At 43.2% G+C, this 14,873-nt stretch overlaps 1 protein-coding gene across 1 annotated transcript in view; it reads left to right on the top strand.

Annotated features, from left to right (window-relative positions):
* Window positions 1-2,697: 2,697 nt before the first annotated feature.
* SEMA4A (semaphorin 4A) overlaps window positions 2,698-14,873 on the top strand; it is a 105,659-nt gene continuing 93,483 nt past the window's right edge. Inside the window, exon 1 of the mRNA XM_063440319.1 lies at window positions 2,698-2,775. The gene's annotated coding sequence lies outside the window, so the exon portion shown is untranslated. The remainder of the gene's footprint in view (window positions 2,776-14,873) is intronic.

Here is a 14,873-nt window from a genome sequence, read left to right as displayed (position 1 = left end):
GTGTATATGAGTGCAGTGTGTGTGTGTATGAATGCAGTGTGTATATAATGAATGCAGTGCAGTGTGTGTATGAGTGCAGTGTGTGTGTATGAGTGCAGTGTGTATGCAGTGTGTGTATAATGAATGCAGTGCAGTGTGTGTATATGAGTGCAGTGTGTGTGAGTGCAGTGTGTATGAATGCAGTGTGTTTATAATGAATGCAGTGCAGTGTGTGTATGTGCAGTGTGTGTGTGTATGAGTGCAGAGCATTGGTGGGGGGTGGGCATTTTATTAATTATTATTTAATTATTATTTTAATATTTTTTTTAAATGTTATTTTTTTTTAGGTAACTATTTTTTTTTATTTTATTATTATTTGTATTATTATTTTTATGTTATTATTTTAATTATTTTTTGTTTTATTATTAATATTTGTATTTTTTCGTCCCCCCTCCCTGCTTGTTAGCTGGCCAGGGAGGGGGGCTCTCACTCCCTGGTGGTCCAGTGGATGGGCTGTAGGAGGGGGCTGTCAGGAAGCTGTTACTTACCTTCACCGCAGCTCCTGTCAGCTCCCTTCTCTCTTCTCCGGTGCGTGCAGCTCCCAGGTCAGCTCCCTCTGCAACTCTCGCGGCCGCGCGGAGCGTTGCCACGGTAACCCGTGGCAACGCTCTGACCCCGCGGCTCTCGCGAGAGTTGCAGAGGGAGCTGACCTGGGAGCTGCACGCACCGGAGAAGAGAGAAGGGAGCTGACAGGAGCTGCGGTGAAGGTAAGTAACAGCTTCCTGACAGCCCCCGGTCCATGTCTGTATTATGGCAATGTAAATTGCCATAATACAGACAACTGACTCGAGTATAAGACGAGTTAGTGTTTTTCAGCACAAAAAATGTGCTGAAAAACTCGTCTTATACTCGAGTATATACGGTACTTTATAGATCCCTGGTAAGATCTCACCTAGAGTATTGTGTTCAGTTCTATAGAGCAGATCTCCAGGAGGATATAGAGAGGTAGTGAAAGTACTTTATAGATCCCTGGTAAGATCTCACCTAGAGTATTGTGTTCAGTTCTATAGAGCAGATCTCCAGGAGGATATAGAGAGGTAATGATAGTACTTTATAGATCCCTGGTAAGATCTCACCTAGAGTATTGTGTTCAGTTCTATAGAGCAGATCTCCAGGAGGATATAGAGAGGTAGTGATAGCACTTTATAGATCCCCGGTAAGATCCTACCTAGAGTAGTGTTCAGTTCTATAGAGCAGATCTCCAGGAGGATATAGAGAGGTAGTGAAAATACTTTATAGATCCCTGGTAAGATCTCACCTAGAGTATTGTGTTCAGTTCCATAGAGCAGATCTCCAGGAGGACATAGAGAGGTAGTGATAGCACTTTATAGATCCCCGGTAAGATCTCACCTAGAGTAGTGTTCAGTTCTATAGAGCAGATCTCCATGAGGATATAGAGAGGTAGTGAAAGTACTTTATAGATCCCTGGTAAGATCTCACCTAGAGTATTGTGTTCAGTTCTATAGAGCAGATCTCCAGGAGGATATAGAGAGGTAGTGATAGTACTTTATAGATGCCTGGTAAGATCTCACCTAGAGTATTGTGTTCAGTTCTATAGAGCAGATCTCCAGGAGGATATATAGAGGTAGTGATAGTACTTTATAGATCCCTGGTAAGATCTCACCTAGAGTATTGTGTTCAGTTCTATAGAGCAGATCTCCAGGAGGATATAGAGAGGTAATGATAGTACTTTATAGATCCCTGGTAAGATCTCACCTAGAGTATTGTGTTCAGTTATATAGAGCAGATCTCCAGGAGGATATAGAGAGGTAGTGATAGCACTTTATAGATCCCCGGTAAGATCCTACCTAGAGTAGTGTTCAGTTCTATAGAGCAGATCTCCAGGAGGATATAGAGAGGTAGTGAAAATACTTTATAGATCCCTGGTAAGATCTCACCTAGAGTATTGTGTTCAGTTCCATAGAGCAGATCTCCAGGAGGACATAGAGAGGTAGTGATAGCACTTTATAGATCCCCGGTAAGATCTCACCTAGAGTATTGTGTTCAGTTCTATAGAGCAGATCTCCAGGAGGATATAGAGAGGTAGTGATAGTACTTTATAGATCCCTGGTAAGATCTCACCTAGAGTATTGTGTTCAGTTCTATAGAGCAGATCTCCAGGAGGATATAGAGAGGTAGTGATAGTACTTTATAGATGCCTGGTAAGATCTCACCTAGAGTATTGTGTTCAGTTCTATAGAGCAGATCTCCAGGAGGATATATAGAGGTAGTGATAGTACTTTATAGATCCCTGGTAAGATCTCACCTAGAGTATTGTGTTCAGTTCTATAGAGCAGATCTCAAGGAGGATATAGAGAACAAACAATGCATGCTGGATGCTGCACGTTGTATCATTGTTGCCGGGTTTACTTTACCAGATCGTAAGATGTGAAAGCATTTTGCTTTTAATATCTCAGGTACTGAAAGTGTTAAGTGAATTGATTTCTGTAGTAACGGAGATAAAGCCCCCTGTGTGAAAACTTCATGCAGAATTCTCCCCGGCTTCACAGCAGAAAGGAGAGGCACATATTTTGGGGACCAGAAGCTGCTAAGAGCTGTCAGTTTCCGGCAGGCTTTGGAGCGTCACTAATGGGGTTATGGGAGAGGGTGGGAGAGAGCGAGCCAGCTCGCATAAATCTCCTGTAATCTGCTTTCCTGGAGCTCACACAGACACTGGCACAGCGGCTGAGAGCAGATACGGAGATGCCAACTCTGGCGAGGGCAACGCTGGGCTGTGTAAGTAACACCAGGTGTAATTTGGTTGTCTGCAAACAGCAGGTGCTTTTCACCCCAGTGTGTCCACTAATACAAAGTATGGCGGGTTCCCTCTCCCTTTTTATGTTGAAAGCTTCTGTGTATATCTTTGTCCAGTGGTGATTTTCCCAACCACTGATGCTGGACGGCTAGTGCGTATCACTCAGTTTACTGATACATTTACAAGAAGATCTGATAAGACTGTGTGGGTCAGTTGAATTCTAAATTAATAAATAGAACATGTTTGAGTAGAATGGCCAGCCCCCCTCAGTAGAATTATTGGCTTGTAACATAAGACAACAAAGGAGTTTTATTTTAGATTGCTTGTATATACACATTAATTGCACCAATAATTGTGAATAACTTCACAGGTATCCATATATTGCGTGCAGAGCTCCCTAAAGCTTGCAAGCCTCTTCTTCATGAATTGTCCAAATCTCTCAAGCCTCTTCTTCATTTGTACAGAGCTGCATAGACATCAAATGGTCTCTACTGCCCATGTATTGATGTCCCTACATATTTGGCCTGGCTGTGTACGGGTTAAATAACAGGCCTTCTGTGTTGGTCATAAATATTTGTCCTGGCTGTTCTGCAGTTTAATAATAGGCTTTACTTTGTGAGGGTTAAATATTAGGTCTGACAATGCTAGAGTTAAATATTTGTCTTGGCTGCGTGAGGTTAAATATTGGGCCAAGCTGTGTGTGGGTTAAACGTATTGGGCCTGGCAGGGCAAGGGTTCAATATTTGATCTGGCTGTGTGTGGGTTAAAATATTAGGCCTGGCTATGTGGGTTTAAATATTTGGCCTGGCTGTGTGTGGGTTAAAGTATTAGGCCTGGGCTCATCTCCGAGGAATGCAAAGAATGAAAGTTTAAAAGATTTCCTAATAAATTGTTCCTGACTTTCCTCCTTCAGGAAAACGCAGTTCTCACGAAGCTTTCTTGGTCTCTTAATACTGTATAAAGTCATTTAATCCACACATGATGGAGGATCAATACATAGCTGAGCATTCTTTACTAAACAAGTCCATTCTGCTACATTCCCTCACTGCATTCACATTTACCACTCATGGAAGCCCATTCAATGCATCCACTACTCCCTCACTAAGGTGCTATTTCATGCATTTTTCCCTGGAGCCAGGTAAACATTAGTAATTACTTGTCTGGATCTGATAGTCATATCAATACTCAATAGACTGTATTGCTCTGCAGGAGATTATAGCACTCTGCGGTAGATTGCGCTGTATGTCATTTTATTGCACTGCTGATACATAGCTACTTTATACCTCACACCTACATACTGCACACAGCTTGTCTATAGCTATTCTATAGGTTCCCTGACACCTACATACTGCACACAGCTTGTCTAGCTATTCTATAGGTTCCCTGACACCTACATACTGCACACAGCTTGTCTATAGCTATTCTATAGGTTCCCTGACACGTACATACTGCACACAGCTATTCTATAGGGTCCCTCACACCTACATACTGCACACAGCTTGTCTATAGCTATTCTATAGGTTCCCTGGCACCTACATACTGCACACAGCTTGTCTATAGGTTCCCTGACACCTGCATACTGCACACAGCTATTCTATAGGTTCCCTGACACCTACATACTGCTCACAGCTATTCTATAGGGTCCCTCACACCTACATACTGCACACAGCTATTCTATAGGTTCCCTGACACCTACATACTGCACACAGCTTGTCTATAGGTTCCCTGACACCTGCATACTGCACACAGCTATTCTATAGGTTCCCTGACACCTACATACTGCACACAGCTTGTCTATAGGTTCCCTGACACCTGCATACTGCACACAGCTATTCTATAGGGTCCCTCACACCTACATACTGCACGCAGCTATTCTATAGGGTCCCTCACACCTACATACTGCACGCAGCTTGTCTATAGGTTCCCTGACACCTACATACTGCACACAGCTATTCTATAGGTTCCCTGACACCTACATACTGCGCACAGCTATAATATAGGTTCCCTGACACCTACATACTGCGCACAGCTATTCCATAGTTTTCCTCACACCTACATACTGCACACAGCTATTCTAAAGTTTCCCTCACACCTACATACTGCACACAGCTATTCTATATTGTCCCTCACACCTACATACTGCACACAGCTATTCTATAGGTTCCCTGGCACCTACATAATGCGCACAGCTATTCCATAGTTTCCCTCACACCTACATACTGCGCACAGCTATTCCATAGTTTCCCTCACACCTACATACTGCACACAGCTATTCGATAGGTTCCCTAACACCTACATACTGCACACAGCTATTCTATAGGTTCCCTGACACCTACATACTGCACACAGCTATTCTATAGGTTCCCTGACACCTACATACTGCACACAGCTATTCTATAGGTTCTCTGACACCTACATACTGCGCACAGCTATTCTAAAGTTTCCCTCACACCTACATACTGCACCCAGCTATTCTATATTGTCCCTCACACCTACATACTGCACACAGCTATTCTATAGGTTCCCTGGCACCTACATACTGCGCACAGCTATTCCATAGTTTCCCTCACACCTACATACTGCGCACAGCTATTCCATAGTTTCCCTCACACCTACATACTGCACACAGCTATTCGATAGGTTCCCGAACACCTACATACTGCACACAGCTATTCTATAGTTTCCCTCACACCTACATACTGCACACAGCTATTCTAAAGTTTCCCTCACACCTACATACTGCACACATCTATTCTATAGGGTCCCTCACACCTACATACTGCACACAGCTATTATATAGGTTCACTAACACCTACATACTGCACACAGCTATTCTATAGGTTCCCTGACACCTACATACTGCACACAGCTATCTTATAGGGTCCCTCACACCTACATACTGCACACAGCTATTATATAGGTTCACTAACACCTACATACTGCACACAGCTATTCTTTAGGTTCCCTCACACCTACATACTGCACACAGCTATTCTTTAGGTTCCCTCACACCTACATACTAAACACAGCTATTCTATAGGTTCCCTAACACCTACATACTGCACACAGCTATTCGATAGGTTCCCGAACACCTACATACTGCACACAGCTATTCTATAGTTTCCCTCACACCTACATACTGCACACAGCTATTCTAAAGTTTCCCTCACACCTACATACTGCACACATCTATTCTATAGGGTCCCTCACACCTACATACTGCACACAGCTATTATATGGGTTCCCTGACACCTACATACTGCACACAGCTATTCTATAGGTTCCCTGGCACCTACATACTGCACAGCTATCTTATAGGGTCCCTCACACCTACATACTGCACACAGCTATTCTATAGTTTCCCTGGCACCTACATACTGCACACAGCTATTCTATAGGTCCCCTCACACCTACATACTGCACACAGCTATTCTATGGGTTCCCTGACACCTACATACTGCACACTGCTATTCCATAGGTCCCCTGACACCTACATACTGCACACAGCTATTCTATATTGTCCCTCACACCTACATACTGCACACAGCTATTCTATAGGTTCCCTGGCACCTACATACTGCGCACAGCTTGTCTATAGGTTCCCTGACACCTACATACTGCACACAGCTATTCTATAGGGTCCCTCACACCTACATACTGCACACAGCTATTCTATAGGGTCCCTCACACCTACATACTGCACACAGCTATTCTATAGGGTCCCACACACCTAATACTGCACACAGCTATTCTATAGGTTCCCTAACACCTACATACTGCACACAGCTATTCTATAGGGTCCCTCACACCTACATACTGCGCACAGCTATAATATAGGTTCCCTGACACCTACATACTGCGCACAGCTATTCCATAGTTTCCCTCACACCTACATACTGCACACAGCTATTCTAAAGTTTCCCTCACACCTACATACTGCACACAGCTATTCTATATTGTCCCTCACACCTACATACTGCACACAGCTATTCTATAGGTTCCCTGGCACCTACATAATGCGCACAGCTATTCCATAGTTTCCCTCACACCTACATACTGCGCACAGCTATTCCATAGTTTCCCTCACACCTACATACTGCACACAGCTATTCGATAGGTTCCCTAACACCTACATACTGCACACAGCTATTCTATAGGTTCCCTGACACCTACATACTGCACACAGCTATTCTATAGGTTCTCTGACACCTACATACTGCGCACAGCTATTCCATAGTTTCCCTCACACCTACACACTGCACACAGCTATTCTAAAGTTTCCCTCACACCTACATACTGCACACAGCTATTCTATATTGTCCCTCACACCTACATACTGCACACAGCTATTCTATAGGTTCCCTGGCACCTACATACTGCGCACAGCTATTCCATAGTTTCCCTCACACCTACATACTGCGCACAGCTATTCCATAGTTTCCCTCACACCTACATACTGCACACAGCTATTCGATAGGTTCCCGAACACCTACATACTGCACACAGCTATTCTATAGTTTCCCTCACACCTACATACTGCACACAGCTATTCTAAAGTTTCCCTCACACCTACATACTGCACACATCTATTCTATAGGGTCCCTCACACCTACATACTGCACACAGCTATTATATAGGTTCACTAACACCTACATACTGCACACAGCTATTCTATAGGTTCCCTGACACCTACATACTGCACACAGCTATCTTATAGGGTCCCTCACACCTACATACTGCACACAGCTATTATATAGGTTCACTAACACCTACATACTGCACACAGCTATTCTTTAGGTTCCCTCACACCTACATACTGCACACAGCTATTCTTTAGGTTCCCTCACACCTACATACTAAACACAGCTATTCTATAGGTTCCCTAACACCTACATACTGCACACAACTATTCTAAAGTTTCCCTCACACCTACATACTGCACACAGCTATTATATGTGTTCCCTGACACCTACATACTGCACACAGCTATTCTATAGGTTCCCTGGCACCTACATACTGCACAGCTATCTTATAGGGTCCCTCACACCTACATACTGCACACAGCTATTCTATAGTTTCCCTGGCACCTACATACTGCACACAGCTATTCTATAGGTCCCCTCACACCTACATACTGCACACAGCTATTCTATGGGTTCCCTGACACCTACATACTGCACACTGCTATTCCATAGGTCCCCTGACACCTACATACTGCACACAGCTATTCTATATTGTCCCTCACACCTACATACTGCACACAGCTATTCTATAGGTTCCCTGGCACCTACATACTGCGCACAGCTTGTCTATAGGTTCCCTGACACCTACATACTGCACACAGCTATTCTATAGGGTCCCTCACACCTACATACTGCACACAGCTATTCTATAGGTTCCCTGACACCTACATACTGCACACAGCTATTCTATAGGTTCTCTGACACCTACATACTGCGCACAGCTATTCCATAGTTTCCCTCACACCTACACACTGCACACAGCTATTCTAAAGTTTCCCTCACACCTACATACTGCACACAGCTATTCTATATTGTCCCTCACACCTACATACTGCACACAGCTATTCTATAGGTTCCCTGGCACCTACATACTGCGCACAGCTATTCCATAGTTTCCCTCACACCTACATACTGCGCACAGCTATTCCATAGTTTCCCTCACACCTACATACTGCACACAGCTATTCGATAGGTTCCCGAACACCTACATACTGCACACAGCTATTCTATAGTTTCCCTCACACCTACATACTGCACACAGCTATTCTAAAGTTTCCCTCACACCTACATACTGCACACATCTATTCTATAGGGTCCCTCACACCTACATACTGCACACAGCTATTATATAGGTTCACTAACACCTACATACTGCACACAGCTATTCTATAGGTTCCCTGACACCTACATACTGCACACAGCTATCTTATAGGGTCCCTCACACCTACATACTGCACACAGCTATTATATAGGTTCACTAACACCTACATACTGCACACAGCTATTCTTTAGGTTCCCTCACACCTACATACTGCACACAGCTATTCTTTAGGTTCCCTCACACCTACATACTAAACACAGCTATTCTATAGGTTCCCTAACACCTACATACTGCACACAACTATTCTAAAGTTTCCCTCACACCTACATACTGCACACAGCTATTATATGTGTTCCCTGACACCTACATACTGCACACAGCTATTCTATAGGTTCCCTGGCACCTACATACTGCACAGCTATCTTATAGGGTCCCTCACACCTACATACTGCACACAGCTATTCTATAGTTTCCCTGGCACCTACATACTGCACACAGCTATTCTATAGGTCCCCTCACACCTACATACTGCACACAGCTATTCTATGGGTTCCCTGACACCTACATACTGCACACTGCTATTCCATAGGTCCCCTGACACCTACATACTGCACACAGCTATTCTATATTGTCCCTCACACCTACATACTGCACACAGCTATTCTATAGGTTCCCTGGCACCTACATACTGCGCACAGCTTGTCTATAGGTTCCCTGACACCTACATACTGCACACAGCTATTCTATAGGGTCCCTCACACCTACATACTGCACACAGCTATTCTATAGGGTCCCTCACACCTACATACTGCACACAGCTATTCTATAGGGTCCCACACACCTAATACTGCACACAGCTATTCTATAGGTTCCCTAACACCTACATACTGCACACAGCTATTCTATAGGGTCCCTCACACCTACATACTGCACACAGCTATTCTATAGGTTCCCTAACACCTACATACTGCACGCAGCTATTCTATAGTGTCCCTCACACCTACATACTGCACACATCTATTCTATAGGGTCCCTCACACCTACATACTGCACACAGCTATTCTTTAGGTTCCCTCACACCTACATACTGCACACAGCTATTCTTTAGGTTCCCTCACACCTACATACTAAACACAGCTATTCTATAGGTTCCCTAACACCTACATACTGCACACAGCTATTCTAAAGTTTCCCTCACACCTACATACTGCACACAGCTATTATATGTGTTCCCTGACACCTACATACTGCACACAGCTATTCTATAGGTTCCCTGGCACCTACATACTGCACAGCTATCTTATAGGGTCCCTCACACCTACATACTGCACACAGCTATTCTATAGTTTCCCTGGCACCTACATACTGCACACAGCTATTCTATAGGTCCCCTCACACCTACATACTGCACACAGCTATTCTATGGGTTCCCTGACACCTACATACTGCACACTGCTATTCCATAGGTCCCCTGACACCTACATACTGCACACAGCTATTCTATATTGTCCCTCACACCTACACACTGCACACAGCTATTCTATAGGTTCCCTGGCACCTACATACTGCGCACAGCTTGTCTATAGGTTCCCTGACACCTACATACTGCACACAGCTATTCTATAGGGTCCCTCACACCTACATACTGCACACAGCTATTCTATAGGGTCCCTCACACCTACATACTGCACACAGCTATTCTATAGGGTCCCACACACCTAATACTGCACACAGCTATTCTATAGGTTCCCTAACACCTACATACTGCACACAGCTATTCTATAGGGTCCCTCACACCTACATACTGCACACAGCTATTCTATAGGTTCCCTAACACCTACATACTGCACGCAGCTATTCTATAGTGTCCCTCACACCTACATACTGCACACATCTATTCTATAGGGTCCCTCACACCTACATACTGCACACAGCTATTTATAGGGTCCCTCACACCTACATACTGCGCACATCTATTCTATAGGGTCCCTCACACCTACATACTGCACACAGCTATTCTATAGGGTCCCTCACACCTACATACTGCGCACATCTATTCTATAGGGTCCCTCACACCTACATACTGCACACAGCTATTCTATAGGGCCCCTCACACCTACATACTGCACACAGCTATTCTATAGGTTCCCTGACACCTGTCTGTTACACACTGATTATTTATACTGTGTCTTACTCCTTTATGGATACAGGACACAGTTTTTCTGCAGGGTCCCTTATGGCTATATACTGCACACACCTTTATATTAACATTTCATAGTTTACCTGTAATTTGTACCCTTTATTGTCCCTTATATACTGCATGCAGCTTACCTGTACTGTTCCCTATACCTGTATTCTGCTCAAACGTCCTCTGTACTGTTACTATTTACTGTACTAGAATGTATCTATACTCCCCCCTACACCTTTGTATTGCATACAGTGTCCACACCTGTATATCTCTGGGAGTAGTGCACTGGTACTGTATTATCCAGCCTCATTCTTAAGGTTTCAGTTAGATTTCCCATATAAAGTCACGCCACATTTACACACATTACTTCTTCAAAACTTCATAACCACATGGTTTGTAACTTATAATTCTATTTTCATTTGTGGTAGACTCCCTGTACAATGACAACTGGCAGTTAATGTTGTGGAAGTGTCCCGTATTCTGTACATTTATAGGTCTCGCCAAACTCCACCTGTCCAATATAGCATAAATATATATTATTATATATACACATGTTATTCAAAGCTTTACAGGAAACCCTTCAGCCACTCACTGCTACATTCGTTCTGACTCATTAACAGGTTTGAATAGATAGCCCTGGTCCCTAGATGCAAAGCAAGAAGTGGTGAGATGTGAGACTCCCCCCTCCCCCAAATAGAACAAGGTAGTGAATGGAGAAGTGGGATCCAAAAGGGAAATTGAGAATAAACCACGTTTGGTGTTCTAGTTCGTATGGTTTCGCACTGCACAATACCCCAGCACGAAACTCAATCATTATTAGTATTTTGGCTAACAAGGGGAACCGCTTTGCCAGCTGTTATCGAAATGTAGCACTTGTAACATAGCCGGCGTTTTATTACCTCTGCCATAGGGAAGTGGCGTGGTTAGTGCCACAGCTGAGCCACGAGAAAGGCTGCATCGCAGACAGAGGAATTTATTCACTTAACGACTTCTGAAAAACTACTGAAATTAGGCGACTACAGTTGGCAACAGTAACATATACGGCTACTCTATTGAAAGGACAGTTTGAGGGATTGGGTCACCATGTCGAATGGATAAATGATCAGTGGAGCATTTTTTTTTATTTTTTTTGGTTAATTTACATTTAAAGGGATAAATAAAGACCTTTAACTAAGGAAACTGTAACACAATAAAAAAAAAATAGTGTCAGTCATGATGAGACACGCAGATCTCACTAATTAGGGTAAAACAAATCAAATCATACTCTGCTATTAACCAATCTTGGACTGTAGATGCTAGTGTGAACTGTACAGTTACTACGGACAATGCATGATGCATACATCAGTTGGACAGGGCACTACTAGCAACTTAAAGGGACACTACAGTCACCAGAACAACTAGAAACATAGAATGTGACGGCAGATAAGAACCATTCGGCCCATCTAGTCTGCCCAATTCTCTAAATATTTTCATTAGTCCCTGGCCTTATCTTATAGTTAGGATAGCCTTATGCCTATCCCACGCATGCTTAAACGCCCTCACTGTGTTAACCTGTACCACTTCAGCTGGAAGGCTATTCCATGCATCCACTACCCTCTCAGTAAAGTAATACTTCCTGATATTATTTTTAAACCTTTGACCCTTTAATTTAAGACTATGTCCTCTTGTTGTGGTAGTTTGTCTTCTTTTAAAAACTACAGCTTAATGTAGTTGTTCTGGTAAGTATAATCATTGTATGCAGGCATTTTCCGGCAAACACTGCCTTTTCAGAGAAAAGGCAGTGTTTACATTGGCCCTAGGGACACCTCCAAGTGGCCACTCCTCAGATGGCCACTGGAGGTGCTTCCTGGCTCAGGGCTGCACAGTTGGCAGCAGTGCAGTTCAGCGTATCCACGCTCTGCATGGGGACGCTGAATTTTTCTCATAGACATGCATTGATTCTATGCATCTGTATGAGGAGTTGCTGATTGGACAAAACAGTGTTTGGCCCGCCCCCTTGCCAAGTCTGGTCTGGGACAGAAGGGGAGGGCTTACAAAGACTGCATCTTTCGCAAATTGTTTTTAGATATACACACAATTATGCATTTAAATAAAAAATGCAAAATGCATTAATTGAATGCATGCATGTTTTCATTGGGGGTATATCTACTAAACAATGAGTTAAATTTATTTTAGATTTGGGCAGTGGGGTGTGCTCTGTCACTGCCTGAATAGTGCACGGAGAATGGACAACAGAAATGGCAGATTTTAGACCAAAATACCCTCATTTAAAAATATCCAATTCAGCGTTTCCCAATTGAACCTATATCAGCCTAAGTTCTGAAATGCCACGATCAGTTCCCTATAATTCTCAGATTCATTAATGTTCAGTAATAAGCACCTCTAACACTAAGCATGTGCCCCGTGTGTTCATATAACACATTCTGGGACATTCTTATTTAAAGCGTTCGGCACTTTTTGCCCAGATTTGAAGCACTTCTTCTTCGTGATATGGTTTTGGGACATTCCACTGCAGCCTTGCAACTCAAAATAGTGTCATTTATCAGAAACTGCCCTGTTTCTAATTCGCAATTCCCAAACCTCCAGTGGCGATTCAAACAGCTCCCAAGGAGTGCGGACTAAAATAGATTTAGTAACTGAATCTATTTTATTTCCAGCGTCCGCATGCACAGTCTCCTGATACTGGACGGTGAGTGTTTATGAGAAGCACTGAACTGGTGTATCGTGGCAAATCGCATGCATTCGCCACATGGCTGCAAGGATTCTCATTTATTTGGATAAACGTCATCATACTTTAGTTAGTCTAACAGTCTAAAATATAGCTCGTTTTACATAGTGTTCCATTAATGAGTACTAATCAGGTATTGTTTATCCCAAATGTGTGGCACGTTGTGTAGGTAGACTGGGGACAGTGCTCCCTTCACATAACTGAAATAGGTTTTAGGAGAATGGGTGCCTTTTCTACTTCTGTCCATAATGAGCCCAGTGTGCATCACTCTTTGTTTTCACAATTGCTTAAAGTGTAATAAATGTTGCAAGCCTGCATTAACACTCCAAGCACCATTACCACTACATCTCCTTTGAGTGGCTTTGGTGCCAGGGTTTGATGGTCCCCCATCAATATAAGTAGTCAAAGCAATTTTGAGTGGTTTAACTTTTTACCTGGGATCTGACGGGCACCGCTCCCTGCCTCCACTACTAATGGAAGTTCTTAAGCAGGGCTCAGCTTTCTGTTTCATAGCATCAGTAAATGCCTTGTTTGCTTCGCGGCTAAATAGTGTAATAACGTTATTGCACTTGAATAAAGTGAGGATTTGAGGTAAACTCACAAGTGGGAAGGTAAGCAGGTACATCTAGTTTATATGTTCTTTCTTCAATAGAATCCTCTCAGAGATCAGGGGTATATGTGAAAATAAAATATGCAAAACCATAGCGCAGTATTGTAAAAATAAAATCTCAGTTTTATTACATTGCACTTACAAGAAGTAAAAGTGGTTAAAGCCCATCAATAAGATTCCAAAGAGACAATGGCTGGATACAGGGAACAGCTGACCTCCTCCGGATAAGTAAGACAAAAAACTGAGTAGTAAACTTAATATACAATACAGCAAGTGTGTTAATTAGTCCTGCGCGTTTCGTCTTTTGGGACTTCCTCAGGGGCATACATACCCAGCAAATACACATTTTATAACCCATTAAGTCCATCTTGGATCGCAATGGTTTGTCCGTAATGAAGGCTCCCTCCGGAAAGTTCAGTCTTCCTCTTTCAGTGGAACGCAAATGCATTCCACCAAACTGTAACCGGAAATTTGCGTTCCACTGAAGGAGGAATATACTAGATGTACTAGATGTGCCTGCTTACCTTCGCACTTTTGTGAGTTTAACCTCGAATCCTCACTTTATTCCAGTGCAATAACGTTATTACACTATTTGGCCTTTTTACTTATTTTGTAGATATCCTATACGTGTAAACTCGCTGGTGTTAGTAGTAGAGGTAGGGAGTGGACCCCAGGTATTTAGTATTTAGCCTGAGCTAACGGTTAAAAA

The sequence above is a fragment of the Pelobates fuscus genome, chromosome 13, assembly GCF_036172605.1.
Source record: "Pelobates fuscus isolate aPelFus1 chromosome 13, aPelFus1.pri, whole genome shotgun sequence".
Taxonomy (NCBI): Eukaryota; Metazoa; Chordata; class Amphibia; order Anura; family Pelobatidae; genus Pelobates; species Pelobates fuscus.
Note: the sequence above shows the minus strand (reverse complement) of the source record. Positions and strands in the feature narration are given on the sequence as shown.